This window comes from Lissotriton vulgaris, chromosome 6, assembly GCF_964263255.1.
Source record: "Lissotriton vulgaris chromosome 6, aLisVul1.2, whole genome shotgun sequence".
Taxonomy (NCBI): domain Eukaryota; kingdom Metazoa; phylum Chordata; class Amphibia; order Caudata; family Salamandridae; genus Lissotriton; species Lissotriton vulgaris.
Genome location: NC_141694.1, coordinates 740,574,736 through 740,592,440, shown reverse-complemented (window position 1 = coordinate 740,592,440; position 17,705 = coordinate 740,574,736).

Genomic DNA, 17,705 nt, shown 5'->3' with positions numbered 1-17,705 from the left:
TACAGGGAACACTTACACTTTGACACTGTTTAGCAGTGGCAAAGTGTCCAAAGCATCTAAGTTGGCAACACTATGTCAGAAAAATGTCTAGGGGGAAAGCAAAAAGTTTAGGGTCTTTATCCAAAAAGGGCCAAGTCCTACACAACACCCTCCCAGCCAAAAGCCAGGGTAGACCAATCAACTACCTTGATGGACTTCCCTGCTTAGGGCGATAGAACACTGACTTAGGCCTGCTATCACAGGTAAAGCCTACAGTTCTATGCCTTTTTGACCACAGGCAAATCTCTTGGTCACTATTCCCTGGGCCAACTATGTAGTAGTACTTGTATAGCGCATGAATCGACCCATGAGGGTATCTCGGCGCTTGTACGCATACCGCTGTGGAACCCTTCCTGGCTTTTCCCTGTGAAGTGCCCACTCCTGGGCACCCCCAAGGTGAAGCCAGGCATCCTAGCGTTGTTGGGGCCGTTGTGGAGATTAAGCAAGCTATTGCCCAGAGTTGCAGAGTGGGACCCATGATTAGAATAGGCACCTTTTTTTCTTTTCAAGAAATATTGTTTATTCTGTTTATTTTTCTAAATTAGAAATCTTTGTATTTATAATGTATTCTTTTATGGCTTGGAATATAGCCGAATAAAGATTTCAGAATGAAAGATAAATGACATTTTAACTTTTTAAGTTCTACATATCTTGATTTCATGAACCGGGACATGGGATTTACAAATTAATACAGGTAATATTTGCACACCAATATGACATTTAGGTGCACACACAATATTTTATAAAAGCGATCCTTAGTCTCTTCTTATATTCATTACATTTGTTCAACTCGTTGTGCCTGTACTTTCCATCAATTTTGGGACCGCAAAAGGGACAAATAAATCCCCAATCAGATGAAATGAATATGAATACCAAGTCCTAGGGCCTAATTTAGAAATTGCCAGATGTAGGAAATCCAACAAAAAAGAAATGGATATATTACAAAGAAGGAATAGCTGCAGCTTTTTTGGCAAAATGTCCAGCATCTGCCAAATTCTAAATCAGTCTCTAGTCCGAGATTTCCAAAACAAAATGGGCTCAAGAAACCAATTAAAGAAATTGTATCTGAAATTGCCATAAATATTTTATATGTACTAATCCTTAAACTAATTTGGAAAAACTCATTAGCTTGTCGGCTTCGGAATTATTCTTGCAATCACCTACGTTCAGATCAATAATAATTCACAAATGAGCAGACAAACCTGACCTTTTCGATTTGATCAAGGTTATCAAGAATCAATGACTATGCAACGTGTTAGATATGTACCACATTGAATAAATGGTGTTTCATGAGAGGAGACTACAAGTATTAGTGCTGTTGCACTGTTACTGGATCAAGACACCCATGGGCATATGTACAAACCCCTATCGCCATGGGAACGTCACTTTTTTCGACATTCCTCTGGCGATAGGGGCTTCGTCTTATTTACAAGGTGGCGTTAAGCCACTTATCGGGGCTTAACGCTGCCTTGTAAATAAGGCTCTCTTTCACGCTATGCTTAGTGTGAAAGGGGAGGGCAATGGGTGTTGCGGTGGGCGTTCCACCGCAACACCCATTAATTCTGATGCTGCCTCCTATTTCTAAGGGAGGTGTAAATAGGAGGAATAGGAGGAAGCACCAGAATTAGGACCAGGGAAAACCTGGTCTTAACATAGCGAAGCGAGAAGAAATGTTTGATTTCTCCTCGTTTTTGCTGTTTTCATGTGCGCTGCGTTGTGCAGCACACATGCAAACAGCAAAAGGCCATTGATTCTTTTTGTACTGGAAGGTCCCCCTAATGCACATAAAAAATTATTTTTTTTAAATGCAGTTTTGTAACATTTGTGTGTGCTGTATTGAGCAGCCCATAAAGAAGTTACAAAACGAAATTTCAAAATTGTTTATGTGCAGCAAGGGTGACCTTCCTGTACATAAACAATCTTCCGCTGCACCAGACACCCTTGCACTATGATACAAGGGTGCCTGCTTTGGCTCTAAGCTGTCAAACTTAGCGCCAGTGCAGGGGGAAAGGCAGGGCTGCACCGTATTCTTGTACATATGGTGCAGCCCTGCATTTCAGAAGCGGCGGAGCGTGGAGTTTAGCCATGAAGGCTAACACCTCATTCTGCCACTTCCCTTGTACATATGCCCCTCAGTATTATGGTAACCACCACTCAGCCAGAGATATAGTATATGCTGTCTTGAAACATAAGTCATCCAGTAATATAGCATATGGCGACTTTAAACACAACCCACCCATTGACATAGTATTGCTGCTTTTCAACCGAAGCCATCTAGTAATAACATGTATGTTGTCTTTTAACACAACTCATCCTGTGATACAGTTTACCTTGTCCAGCATGTTGTGTTTAGGCCAGGCTGAGTGTTGTACTATTCTGCAGCTCTCTCTGCCTTCTGCTGAGCCAGCCTCTCTGATGATACCATGCTCTCCACAGAGCTTGTTGATCCTCCCACCCTCTCCCCTTGCCTTCAAAGAGAGAGAGAGAGGAGTGGGAGGTACAAAGTGACACAAAGATCATACACTCCCAGAAGTACCACATGCTATGCCCATTATTTACTTAAGATCTTTCACAACACATATTTTCTCCCTGTGACAGCACACAGCATGATAATCCCACATTTGTACATCATTAGAGGATAACATGAAAGCTCCTATAGTGAAAAGGGCTAATGAGATACAAGCGTGACATTTTGTAGAAGATTAGTTCACTGACTCCTTAACAGTGAACGTCATGTTCTTCATGGAAGGCTAGAAAAAAAATAAGTACTTTACGCATATTTAACGCTCCATTTATGCACGTTGTTAAAGGCTTGGATAACCTAATTTCTGAAGAAGTCTGTGCTCCTGAAGGGCAGCTAAGAGCCAAAGATCAGTGTCTGCAGCGATTGGTGTATCTTGTTGTATTGAATAAATACAGCTCTCATTACACCAAGGAAACAGAATAATAGTAGGTTTTCTTTTGTTAATGTGACACTGCTAAATATAGATTTATAGGGCATGTGCTAATGTGACAGAGAATAGAGGAAGTCAGTCTACCAAGTGGAAGTCAGGCCTAAGTCAGGTGGAGACTGACAGAGGAGGACAGGGAGATGCAAACATCTATCCCCAGTGCTGTTAGTTGACAGCAAGTCTAGGTCACATTTATGGAGCAGGCACCAAGGGCAGCTCCTGCCTTAAGATGGAGGAGCATTGCCCCTCTGCTCTCAGAGCAGGAAAAAACAAAAATAAAATGATAATAACATTATTAATATCATTTTATTTTTCATAGCTACAGGACTGGGTTAGGGCGAGGCTGGTGTCACAGTCAGGGAAGAGGAGTGGTTTGTGCATAATAAGGGCGCATGACGGTCTTGAGTCGGCCAAACAGTCATGCACACTCATCATGTTCTCCACCAGGCTGAAATACACAGCCTGGGTGGACAACATGCCCAAGTCCCAGTCCCAATCTGAACCACGGCGCTCAGACCAATCATAGCACTGTATTGCTGTGTTGTGATTGGCTTTTGGAGCCTCTGTACTTCCGGGACTCATCAGGAAGCGAACCAACGGCAGAGGAGAGATGGCAGCCATGAGGAAGTAAGTGTTTTAAACAAATATTTTGTTGCCTGCCACCTCCGTTGCCTGCCAGCTGCCACTGGCACCAAACATGGTCATGACTGAAAACCAAAATAAGTCCTCGCAAAAATTATCAAACCAGCCCCACACTGTAGAAGGCCACAACTAACATTGAGCTATTTGGCTATGGTTGGGTTGTGGTTGTCTGCTCTGAACACTGCCCCCTTGTAGTGTAGTTCCTATTTTCCCTATAGGCCCTGCGCATTGGAATAACATAAACAGCAGTATAGACGTTAGACTGAGGTCATCTAGGTCTCTACTGACTATGTTAGACTTAATTTAGGTTTGCGCCAGCTAGCTCAGAGGTCACTGGAAACTTTCTTGACTGAATAGGAAGGGATCAGCTTCCCTGGCTCAGACGGGAAGGGATTCAGCTTCCGACAACCGCATAAACATGACAACATTGCTCTCTCTGAAATAAGAGTAAATCTCTAGAGTTGTGTGAAAACAATAGACAGTTATTTCACTCAGTCAGACGTGCGTTCTTAGTTTCACCAGAGTGCAGAGAAGAGAGAGATGGGCGTTTTCAATCAAAGGTATTATTTATTGAGCAGTCTTCCTTCTCATGCAAGAGAAATGAATTGCCACAATTGCAATACTTAATATAAAGTAAAGTACGTACAGTAAAAGGAGTATTATAAAATAATACTGTAAAAGCATTGATATGGTTTCTTAGCCATAAGACACTTTAAAATGGATAAAATATATATATACATATATACATAGGCTAACATGCTCAACTGGTGCTTCTAAATACGCCTACCCCGGTGTACCTGACCTAAGCCTAATACTGGGAAGGAGTAAGTAAGTAGCAGTTTAAGTTAAGTAGGTTTTTGCCAAGAATCTGATTCAAGAATTCTCTCTAAGGGTTTAGTCAGCACTGTACCTGGGAACAGAATGTAGGATGTCTGGTATCTCTCTCTCAGGACTCGATATCCCAGTCACCAGCAAGGGTAGGCTGGAAACGCCGGAGCTGGATTTTCTCGGCAGGAGAAAAGACAGCCTCTTTCTCCGCGCGTCATAGAGGAGGGGCAGCGTCCGTGGGCTTCTCGCATCTGCTGGGCTCTCTGCAAGGGGACAGCTGCTCTGCTCCAGAATTCACCACTGTGTGTTTGCTTAAGGCAACGTTGGTATATTTGTACCTGAAAGGTGCCGGGTTTGACGTAAGGTTGGACATAAGACGTCAATAAAGATGTCACCAAGAACTGGCAGTTCTTACAGTGCTTGCAGGAGTTCTATTACAAATCAAAACAAAGCTAACGGGGATTTCCCAGGTTGCTAGGGGTTTGGTATGTTGAAAGAACTCGTTGTGCTTTCTAGGAGTCTAAGGAAGTAGCTTTTGCCGTGCTTTGGATTGCAAGGGCGATTTACTAAAATATGGATTTGATTCTTATGCCATTATATGGATATTACCGATTATAGTCATGTAAGGGCATAAAATGGTAATATTGATTATGGTTCCTAGATAAACACACAACACCCACTCTACGATTTTATGTCCATCAATTACTAAAACTAAGCAATATTAAACATGTAAAGGTGCATGTGTATTTCAACCCACCCCAAAATACATTTTGCATTCGAAATGCTGCATATGAAATACACGAGAATTGATTATAGGTACTGTACGTTTTCAAGCAGTAGGATCATTCAGAAAAATTGCTTATATATATCAACTGAACGATTTGCGAAAATTACACATGAAATGGCTCTTAATACAGAAAAAAAGTCGAGACCATTTCATCACATATAAACACAGTTGCTTTTAATGTGCTAGAGGCTGAGGTAATATTTTGTCTTTAGATCTACTAAAAATAGAAGCTCTGTTCTTTATGAATAGTTCTACTTTAAGCAAAGTACATGTGCCAAAAAAAGGTAAATATTTTGGAATTTGGAAAAAAATATTTTCTTTTTCAGGGGAAAAAATAGTTCCAAATGTTTTTCAGTAGCTTTTGTTTATCAAAGCTGAAGGCCGAATTCAGAGTTCTGGGGAACGTTGTGTGCCGGATTATTTTTCATTTTAGTCGGAAAGTTATTGTTTCTGTTCAGGGGAGAACATCATTTCAGACAGACTTGCAAAAAACTGGTCTACATATTCAGGTGAGAGTTCGACAAAGTTTGATAATGCTGTAACTTGGCAGTCGTAAGAATGATTGCTATCATCGATTTCAGGATCAGCAATGCTCACAGAGGGTCGTAACTGGGTGATGTTGCTCTCATTTCTTGCTTCACTGCCACCACCTAATCGTAGTGCAGAAGTCTCAACGAATGCCGTCATCAGGATTGGTAACCGCTGGGGACAACACGATGCATGAGCCGTTACGGGACTTAGCAAAGTATCGACATCCATTGGCACTGCTGATTGTAGTGTAAGACAGGTGTCTAACACGCATTCTTCTCCGCATAGCATACATCGAAGCATAGGTAAGATGCAGTTCTGCCATATAGGTCTGAATGAAAGAAACCAGGTCATATTCAGATCTCTTAGCCGGGCTAATCCAAGGACTTTAGTTATGCGGTCCCGATAGCGTATTGCTAGGATCGTTTCTTCCATTGTTGCTGGAGTCATGTCTGCGTTTTGGCTTGCCATATCGGAGCAGAAGGGTCAAAAATAAAATTCCTGCTACGAGTCCCAAAAGTAGTGGTAGGCCGCCAAAGACCGAATGGACAAAATTGGGAAAGATGCCCAGGACTGCTTCGGAGGGTGTTAACAGTCCCGAAAAAATTGTCTTAAATACATGTGAGATACCACTGGCATCCAACATATTTAGGATTTGGCTTAGCATTTCTGCGAAATGCACGGGGCAATTGGTTGATAAAAGTGTATGTATCTCTGCAGTTGTCCTTGCAACTTGGAGATCATACATCTCTTTTGATGACGTGATGGGCACTGTTGTCTGTAAAAGCACAGACTTCATTCTGCTTAAAGTATCAATTCGTATAGAAGAGATATTCAACGGAGGCCAAATCTTTGCCTCTGAGTCTCCAGGGCCATTTGGATACAATGCTTGCATACAGCAAGTGACCATGGAACTAACGCTTACGAGATATGCTTTCCCTGGCACCATGCCACAACAGCTGTGGTCCGTTATTAGAACGTAACTCCTGTTAGAAAGTTGTCTAAAGAATGGCTCTATCTGTGTTGCAGGTGTGCCGTGCTGGTGGCATGAAAGGCTATTTGAAGTCCCCTCACAGGCCCCATGCAAATTAATACCTTGGCACAAAAGTATACCGCTTAGTGATTGTTTACACTCATTACCACTAAGAAATACATTTTTGTTGTTGTCACTATAACATGTGTGTGTATACGGTAATTTCCATGATGACTTAATGTATCCTTTACCCAACCTTTCATACTGGCCTGCGGGTATATACTCTTGGCAATTTTTTAATTGGAAAGTTGTTATCGGAATTGTGATTATTCCGTGTATTATCCATTCAATGACAGGTCTTTCTGACATTGTCAATGGTAATCTCTCAAGTTTTTCAATGCTCAGGATTGTATAGTCTGCTCCTTTTTGTGCCAAACTGATTTGTTTATCAGTAAGGTTAAAGACAGAAAACAATGACGTTGTGTTGATTAAACGCCATGGCACATAGCCTGAACGCAGGTTTTGCAACGTCCAGCCTAGCTGTACAATAGAACGTAATTGGGACTGGCCATGTTGTAACATTAGCAAGTCCTGATCTATTATATCAATAGCAGAGGATACAATACTGTCCACTTTCCAAATTAATACGATCAATTTCTCGTATTTTCTCTGCTGTTTCAATTTGCATTACATTCCATGCCTCGTTGTACGCCGCATGTATACTTGCCGCTATGAAACGTTTTTGACGCTGTTTGCGTGGTCCCATTATGAAATCGCACAAGTGAACACCGTCTTTAAGTAAAGTCAAGTGTTGCTTAATTTCTACCAGTGTGGATGTTTGTAGCCATTCAAGGCATAATTTCCCTACACTGTATGTTGTTACTATCCCTGGATGTTGTCTCTGGGAGTATCTAGGGTCAGGTCTGGTCATTTTTAACCCCTGTATTTTATTCAGGAATCTATCTTGACAGTTATTTGTGTCTGTTGGCCAGATTAACCACTTTTCCCAATCAGGATGTGTTCTGTTTTGGTGTAAAATTTTGGATACGTCTATTTCAACATCTGCAGTGGTGTTACTATCAGGTATTGGCTTTGGGATAGACGGTTTGTTCAGGTCTTTTATCTTAGCTAGGCCAAGACAAGTAGTCTGTTGAATTGTGTCATTTAAGAACATTATTTGTTCTGGGATCATGCAGGCTCGAAATAAAGCTTCTAGGCCTTGTACCTGCCATCCCTTTGTACCCCAGATGGTTTTTGTTTCAATGTTATTTTTCCAGAAATCAAAACCAAATGTAATCATTTTTTCATAAAACTTTTCCGAATAAATCAGTTTAGTATTTGTCAGTATGTTTTTTGTCCCTGCTTTATCTAACAGTTTATAATAAAATGTTTCTGCATCACGTGTGTTAAACCCTGAGAAGTATTGAAATTTCTCATAAAATGTTTTAGAACTGCTTTTGGGTGGTGTTGCACAATGTTCCCATTGATTATATTTAAAAACATTTCTAGGCTATGCAGATTTATGCAAATAGTGGTGTGCATAATGGCTATAGCAATACATCTGTTCATAGTTCGATGAACCCTGTAAATAATCATGCTCTGTAAATTTTGCTGATAATACTAAATCTGACATCATATTATTTATGATTTCAAAGTCCCAATCATCGGAGAATGTACTTGGTTTTACAAAGTCACTTAATGAAACCTTAAACTGGTGAGGATATTTCAAGAGTTCAACCGGGCCATATATTTCGTAATCAGTTTTGTCCCAAACTACTCCGCCGGGTATTGGAATGGCTGTGACATTCACTGGTGACAGTTCCCGTTTCTCGATGTGAGATGACTTGTGTGGCTTCAGGACCAGGTTGATGTTCTGACTTGCTGTGTCCATTGTACTGTTATAAATGTTCCTAAAATCAGAATTAGGATTAGACAAAGAAGGAGTATAAGTATGCCTAGTACAACCCAAAATTCAATTAATGGGGCATCCAGATATTTTTCTTTGAGTTGATGACAGAGTTCTTTGGCTTTGTCTTAAAAAATTTGTGTTGCCGACGTTTCTTCAGGTTCGCTTTGATCCTCAGAGAAGTTATCGAAATTGATGAAGTAGCCAGATACAGTTCTGTCAATTGTTGGGATTGTTTTTCCAATTTGTCTTTCATCAGGACATTCTGAGGCTACATCATTGTAGACTGGTGTTTCTTGACGAACTGTTTCAATTTGTGTTTCAAGAGGCACAAGTTCCATGGCATTGTTACATAGTCCTTTTTTATTCACTGCAGGTTTATCAAATGTGATTAGTCTTTCAGTTTGAACCTCTTGTATTGTTGCAAATTTGGGTATTCTGCTATTTCTTAAGAGTCCACTGGGCCTACTATTTATTATTGGCCACATGATTGTGGTTTTACCAGGTCGATTGATACAACTTGGTTCTCCTTTTTACCAGCAAGGGGTGGTAGTACAACTGATCTTGTTCCATTGACAGCCAAGACAGGTACTGCTTTTCTGTAAGAAGGCCCAAATTCCTTCTTCACCGCGATCTTTTCTCTGACCAGATCCCCAATCTTTGGAATCCAGACAGGTCTTGCTGGGACAGGTGGTGTGTCTTCAGTGGTTGTTGGCTGCTGTTTTATTTTCACGTTGCTCAGGGCTTTTCTTGTTTCATTTAAGTCCTGTAAAACAGCCAAACGATCTTTGATGTCAAAGCATTTTTTCTTATCTTCTACCACTGAAGCGTGACTATCTAAATCCTGAATGTGCATTCTGGTTCCGAACAATAGTTCGTACGGGCTGAAACCTTTTAGAGAATTTCTTGGCAGATTATTAAGACTACGTTGGACACTTATTAAATGCTGGACCCACCCATCACCCGAACCTAATACCTTTGCCGTTATAGATTGCTTTGTGTCTCGGTTTTTTCTTTCCACAATCCCGTTTCCCTCAGGATGGAAGGGACAGGAGTACCGCAATTCAATACCCATGCTGGTCATGGCCTCCTTATAAGCTCGAGAGCTAAAAGCAGGACCCTGGTCAGAATGAAGCATGGCAATTGCGTATGTGCCGATAAAGACTCGCAAATCTATTATAACAGTTCTGGCGTCAGCCAAGCGCTGGGGCCTTAATTTTTTAGTGTATCTAGTCTTAGAAAGGATTTTAATAGGACGCTGGATTTGACATGTAGATAGCCTTATGTTAACTACTGGAATGGCCATGACACTACTGCGGTCGGCCCACTGCTACGATCTCTGTCACAGTTTGGACAGCTCTTTGCAAATTTGTAATGTTGCATGCTCATCCCCGGCCACCAGTATTCTGATTGTAATTCTGTCAAAGATTCTTTTATCTGTTTGTGCCTTGGACCTAATCCCATGTGTGCATCCGCTATTAAGAAGACTCTCCTGTTCGTGTTTGGAATCACCCTATCCCCCACTCCAGGGATTCGAGCAAAAGGAATGGAGTTTGCGTCAATTATGTATGTATAATTGAGTGGATAGTTCACGGGTAGTGCTGCACAGTTACCTTTTAAAGATGTTTTTACCGCCAGCATGGTTTCCCCGTCTATGTATTTTTCTGAACGCTTTTTTGTGGCTACGGAAGCCTGTTTAGTTGCTTCCGCCGTGGCTGTATTAGCCAATGAATTCCCTGCAACGTGAACGCCATCACGTTGATGACTCTGTGCGTGTATCACGTGAGTCTTCTGTAGTTCTTTCTGTAAAAGAACTACCTGTTCCCAAAGCATTTTATGCTTGATTGTGGCACCTGTGTCATCTTTGTAATCGTTTTGAACCCATTTCTGCAAATCATTATTGTAAGATTTGACGCAGGAATGCGAATCGCACACTATTAGTTTCGGGAATTCACGATCCGCATTCTCAAGCCCCTGATTTCAGCTCGCTGAGCCGAACAGTTTCTTAATGATTCAGTTTTTGTTATTTTTGGTCTGAATTTACCACAAAGCCAGCGACCTTTAACAATCGCGCAGGCTGCATTGTAGGATTTATCATCTACATTGTAGTGTAGTACAAATCTGTCCGTATAGATTATACAAGAGTACTGTTGGAGAGGCAGAATTTCGATTGGCAGAGGAATTTCTTCTTCATATTTCAAATCATTCAGTTTTTTCATGTCCGGGACAAAATAATATGTCACCTCTTCTGCTGCAAGAGAATTTTCCCACTGTATCCATTTAGGATCTAGTGCCACCGTTTTTAGATTAACTGGGCTGAATAACGCCTCAAAGGCTGATTCTGCTGTAAAAACAGTTATCCTTTTGCCTTGGGCTAGGGCTCTTTCTTTTGCTATAGCAGTCTGTACCGCCTTCACAGTATTTTCTTTAAGACTGAATGTTTTTTCTGTTTGTGTGTACAAATGTGATTTGTAAGCTATGGGTACCGTTTCTCCCTCATTAGAGGTCAGGTACGTGAATCCGTATCTTTCTGGGATGACTCGGATTACAAGGTTGCGTGTATTGTCACGTTTTTCTAATTTTGTTTTAGCTAACATGTCTGTTTGCAATGATCTCAAAATTTCTGTGTGTTTCTGAATCCAATTTATTGGTTTGAAATCAGGTTTTATTAATTCGTAGAGTGGTTTAACCCTCTCTGCATAATTTAGAATGTATGTTCTTCTGAAATTCAGGAAGCCTAGTATCAATTGTAAGTTTTTTAGCGTTTTTGGTGCTTGGAGTACAGCGCATTTCTCTAAGAAGATGTCTGCTAGGCTTTTGCCTTCACTTGATAATTCGTATCCTAAAAACAGGACCGTTAGATGGGCAATTCGTGACTTTTTAAAGTTAAATTTGTTACCCTCTGCTGCGAACCCAAGTATTATGGTGTTCACTCTTTTCAAGTGAGTATCCAAGTCGTCATCTGTGAGATAGATGTCATCGACATAAGATAATGCCTCATCATCATACATTTGTAGTAACTCTGTTACTCTGGCTGAGAAGAATCCTTGGCTATTCTTGAATCCCTGTGGGAGTCGACAGAAATTTCTGTGACCCCATTATTGAGAAAGCGGTCAAATACCTGCTTTCAGGTGCTATATTTTGACAAAAGAATCCATTAGAAATGTCTAATGTTGTTTTGTATTTTTTGCGAACTATGTTATTCATTGGTGCCGCACTGTGCGAATTTTGTACCGCAAATGTTTTGCAACAGGAGTTAAGATGTCTGTAATCCAAGACTAGACAATATGAATCGTCTGGTTTGGAGACAGGAAACAAAGGATTGTTCATTTGAGAGGTGCATGTTTCAATCACCCCTTGGTATTCAAGTTGATCTAAAATCTCTTTGACCTGTTTTTTAGCTTCTTGCTTAATTGGGTTTTGCCTTTGTGCAGTAGGTTGGCATTTTAGCTGGATTTTGTGAGGAGGAGAGTCCTCATCCCATCCTACATGATTCTTATATAATGCAGGTGCTTGAGCTACTGCCCATTTTCTAGCATATATATATTTTCTATGAATTGGAATATGATTTGAGAAGGCAGGCATAATCATTTCTTCGCCATGAGGGCACTCCCTGACAAACTCTGGTGGCCAGTCTTTTTCTGCTATCAGGATGTCATAGCCTTTTGAGAGGTTATCCCAAAACAGACCCTTTATCTTCCTAGTCTTATCTCCCTCTATACGCAGTGTTATTTCGTATATTTTATAAGGTTTGCTAACTCTGGTATCTGCAGTTTCCACTTGAATATATTCATTCGTGTCCACTGACTCCGAGTGATTCATCAGGATCTTGCGAGCTATGGTGATTTCTGCTGCACTGTCTAGCATTGTCTGTGCCCACTCTCCATTTTTCAGCTGTGTCCTCAGTATTCTCGGCATGTTCGATTACTTTAATACTGGCTACCTTCTTTCTTGGAAATTGTAATTTTTTACTTTGAGCAGGTTCCTTGTCTTTGGACTTGGCGTGCTCTTCCCTGTGTTCTGACCGTCCTCTTCTGTCCGATTTCTGCGAAAAAGATCGAGAGGGACGCGTATCAGTACTTTGATATCTGTCAGGTTTTTTCAAATTATCCCTATTTCTAAGGTTGTATCTTTTCCCAGAGGACTCCCTTTGGGGAGATTCGTGTTCTCGGTCCGGAGTTCTTTCCCTCCGCCGAGGAGACCTTCCTCTGGACTGGATCTTTTTTCTTTGGGAGTGGATTGTTTATTTCCATCCCAGCTCTTTTTTTGGAGTATTTTGATTATTTTTAATTAATATCTTTTCAGGATTTTCAAGTAGTTGGGGTTTTACCGGTTTTCCTCCCAAACTATCTCTACCTAGTTCTTCATAGGATTTTTCTATGATTCTGGCCAGTTCAACTGGTTGTTCTCCTATATCTGTTTCCTTCAATTTCTGGCGGATCGCCACAGATGCTGCTTCTCCTTTTATGTTGGCTAATAATATAGCCGAGACCTGCTTGAAGTCTTTTAGTAATTTCATACCAAGAGTTAAAGCAGGTTCCAGACCAAATTCATTTTGAATCTGTCTTAGTACGTCTGGTATTACCGCAATAGACGGAACACCATGTGTTTTGTGTCGATTGAAGCAAAGACCGTGTCCCAAGTGTCACAGTCCTCCACATGTGGTGCGACCCCCATTGGAAGGCAGATAGTCAGAATTCTGTGTTTCTCACTAGGGGTAGTATTCGGGAATACTGCCTCTATTTGAGTAATCTTTTGTGCTAACCAGAATGGAATTTGTTCCCGTTTTGTGGGTGTTTTACCAAGACATGATTGTATGTTCTGTGGTGTAATTTTATTTGTGTTCCCCTGATGAGGGGCCAGCTGTGGGATGTTAATGGCTGGTTGGACTGTTGCAGTCCGCATTACATATTGGACTAACTGTCTGTGAATTTTAATTAGTCATTTTAGCTGAGCTAAAAGTTCTTTGTCTGGCATTTTTTCGATGTCTGGATGTGGTGTGTAGCTGGCTAGAACCGGCCACGTTGCTCCTGGTCTACCTAGTGGACCGAGCCTGGTGATGTGATCATTATGTTTTAGGGCGCCTTTAAACCAGAGCAGGTGCTCTTGGTAATTTAATGGGATTTCAATTTCCCCGAAAGAAGTGTATTCATCCGGAGGTTCCTCTATTTTGAAATAGTGGAACTCATGTGTGGTAGCGTTTGCCGCTGGAAAGTTTGTCCATGAATAGAATACCTCTGTCTGCCGATATTCGTGTGCCTCTATCACGAAAATGACTGTACCACCTCGTGCTGTCAGACAATTTTCTATAAGTTTAAGAGTTATACTTTTCCTTATGTTGACCTGAATGAGGATAGCATTCGGGTCATTCTGTAGGAGACTTGTGTCATCCTCTAGTAGTCGAGCTGCTAATATAGCAGCATCCCTATCATCATCACTGTCTGGCATTTTACTGTCAGAAAGGTTTTTTGTTGCAGATCAGGTTTCAAGGAAACCAAAGATTAGGTGCACAATATTTTGGAACACTGTATCCTTCAACGTTGACTAAACCAGAAGCTCTACATAGGAATCTCTTCCTACTAAGTTCTGGCGGATTTTAACCTTTCACCCACTCCAGACGTCTATTGGAGTATTTACGGGAAAAAGGGGTCTGTGTGAAAAAGCACGACTGAGTTACTCTAACGTCTTGCGTTCGTTTTATCGCCTTACCAAACGTTGGGCGCCATGTAGTGTAGTTCCTATTTTCCCTATAGGCCCTGCGCATTGGAGTAACATAAACAGCAGTGTAGACGTAGGACTGAGGTCATCTAGGTCTCTACTGACTATGTTAGACTTAATTTAGGTTTGCGCCAGCTAGCTCAGAGGTCACTGGAAACTTTCTTGACTGAATAGGAAGGGATCAGCTTCCCTGGCTCAGACAAGAAGGGATTCAGCTTCCGACAACCGCATAAACATGACAACTTTGCTCTCTCGGAAATAAGAGTCAATCTCTAGAGTTGTGTGAAAATAATAGACAGTTATTTCACTCAGTCAGACGTGCGTTCTTAGTTTCACCAGAGTGCAGAGAAGAGAGAGACGAGCGTTTTCAATAAAAGGTATTATTTATTGAGCAGTCTTCCTTCTCATGCAAGAGAAATTAATTGCCACGATTGCAATACTTAATATAAAGTAAAGTACGTACAGTAGAAGGAGTATTATAAAATAATACTGTAAAAGCATTGATATGGTTTCTTAGCCATAAGACACTTTAAAATGGATAAAATATATATATATACATATATACATAAGCTAACGTGCTTAACTGGTGCTTCTAAATACGCCTACTCCGGTGTACCTGACCTAAGCCTAATACTGGGAAGGAGTAAGTAAGTAGCAGTTTAAGTTAAGTAGGTTTTTGCCAAGAATCTGATTCAAGAATTCTCTCTAAGGGTTTAGTCAGCACCGTACCTGGGAACAGAATGTAGGAGGTCTGGTATCTCTCTCCAAGGACTCGATAACCCAGTCACCCGCAAGGGTAGGCTGGAAACGCTGGAGCTGGATTTTCTCAGCAGGAGAAAAGACAGCCTCTTTCTCCGCGCGTCAAAGAGGAGGGGCAGCGTCCGTGGGCTTCTCGCATCTGCTGGGCTCTCTGCAAGGGGACAGCTGCTCTGCTCCAGAATTCACCACTGTGTGTTTGCTTAAGGCAACGTTGGTATATTTATACCTGAAAGGTGCCGGGTTTGAAGTAAGGTTGGACATAAGACGTCAATAAAGATGTCACCAAGGACTGGCCGTTCTTACAGTGCTTGCAGGAGTTCTATTACAAATCAAAACAGAGCTAACGGGGATTTCCGAGGTTGCTAGGGGTTTGGTATGTTGAAAGAACTCGTTGTGCTTTCTAGGAGTCTAAGGAAGTAGCTTTTGCCGTGCTTTGGATTGCAAGGGCGATTTACTAAAATATGGATCTGATTCCTATGCCATTATATGGATATTATCGATTATAGTCATGTAAGGGCATAAAATGGTAATATTGATTATGGTTCCTAGATAAACACACAACACCCTAACCTGAAGCCCACTAAGCAGTGGTTATTGTGAGTCTGTGGTTGCACGTGGGGCGAACTCTCACTCATTTTTGGGAACCAGCACTTCTTTTTCCTCGACAGGATTTGATTCAGAGCAACAGAGAAAATACAGAAACTGGGGAAAGAAAGAGGAAGAGAAAGACTGATAAACCGTGACAAAGGGGAGAAAGTAGGAATGAAAAAGAAACTGGAAGAGTGAGACGAAGAAGTAGGGAGAGTCTAAAGAGGTATGAGATGAAATGAAGATTGCACCGCACTGGCATTCAGCACAGCACATTAGGCACTGTCACTAAGAATATGTGAGAGTAGTAGAATGGCCAGTTTGGCCTTGTGATCATGATCAATTCAGGATTAGATATTTGATTTAAAAAAGCAGTCAAAGCTTCCTCGTACACCATTTCTGCCAGTTATCTCACTTACCTGTGTTTTTCTTTTCTTTTCAACACTTTTCTAATGAATCTTTGGGAGTTGCATCAGTCACTGCATCCCTTGAGAACATATTTTACGATCTAAATTTGACCTTGGATAAAAAGGAACGTTATGATTAAATGACCCCAACAACATTAAATGCATATGTTACAGAGAGTTAACAACAATCAGACCGCCTCAACACAGACATTTTTTTTTTAATCTCCATGTTTATCACTTTGAGAGACCAGAAGTATTTAAGTTCCAGATGGCTTTCGGATATATGACATAGAAAACCTGCTGCAACAACCTAGAATTATGAAGTAAGCAGTGCAAACTTTGAGTATATTGTTACGGCCTCTTCTAGCCTGATCTTTGGGTCTCTGCTAAGTGAACCTGTCTTCACATAAGGCAAGCAGGTTTCCTCTGTTGCTAGCTGTAGGTCTTGGCCCTTTTTGTCTAAAGTCCCCACACTTTTTGCTTTCCCCCTAGACCTTTTCTGACATAGTGTTGCCAACTTAGATGCTTTAGACACTTTGCCACTGCTAAACAGTGTCAAAGTGTAAGTGTTCCCTGTATAAAGTAATGGTAATTGGTTTTTTCATGATTGGTATGTTTGCCTTACTAAGTGAAGTCCCTATTAAGGTGCACCATGTGTGCCAGGGCTGGTAATGCAAATGCTACTAGTGGGCCTGCAGCACTATTTGTGCCACCCACACAAGTAGCCTTAAAAAGGGAACTCAGGCCTGCCATTGCAGGGCCTGTGCACAGTTTGTGAAACTGCCATGTTGTTCTGTCAAGTGCACTCACTTGCCAGATGTTACCCTTCCCTTTCTGTGCACCTAAGACACCCCTATGGTAGGTCTAGGGTCCACCCAGACAAGGTGTAGTGCATGTGAAAGGTAGGACATGTACTAAGGTGTGTGTCATGTCCTGACAGTGAAATAATCTCCATTTCGTTTTTTCACTGTTGAAAGGCCATCTTGCCCATTGGACAGAATGGGAGGGCTTTGTGATATGTTTTCCAGCCTGTCCTCCCAAAGGTTTAAGATGGAAAGGTAAAGTTTAGTATGCCTGAACTCACAAAGTAATGACACATCTTTTTATGAAGGTGGTTTTTGCATTGTGTGTTCAGAAGCCACTCTTTTGAAAGTGGCTGCGTTTTTGTGCTCTGACATTTCTGTGTGTCTCTTCCTGGCTGTGGATTGACTGTCTGGATTTGAAAGCAATAGGATCTGGGAAATGTCTTGACCCAGAGGAGGAGATGTGACAGCAACATGCTGACCTGCATCTGGAGTGTAGGAGGATGGACATTTCATATCACCGCCTAAGACACAACAATAATTATATACCACCATATAAATGTAAGAGTACAGGGACTTGAACAGCAGCCCTGTACTCGTTTTCTAGAAAAAAAACGTTTTACTCCTTTAGGAGAGAGAGCTGGTACAAGGTCATCTTTGTTTCTTAACAATGTGTTCCTTATTGTTGAGGGTGGCTTCCAGGGTGAATCCAATTAATTGCCATTCATTAAAAGTCGGGGTTCATGTCATTGAGTCAGGTTTGTACTTTTTTTTTG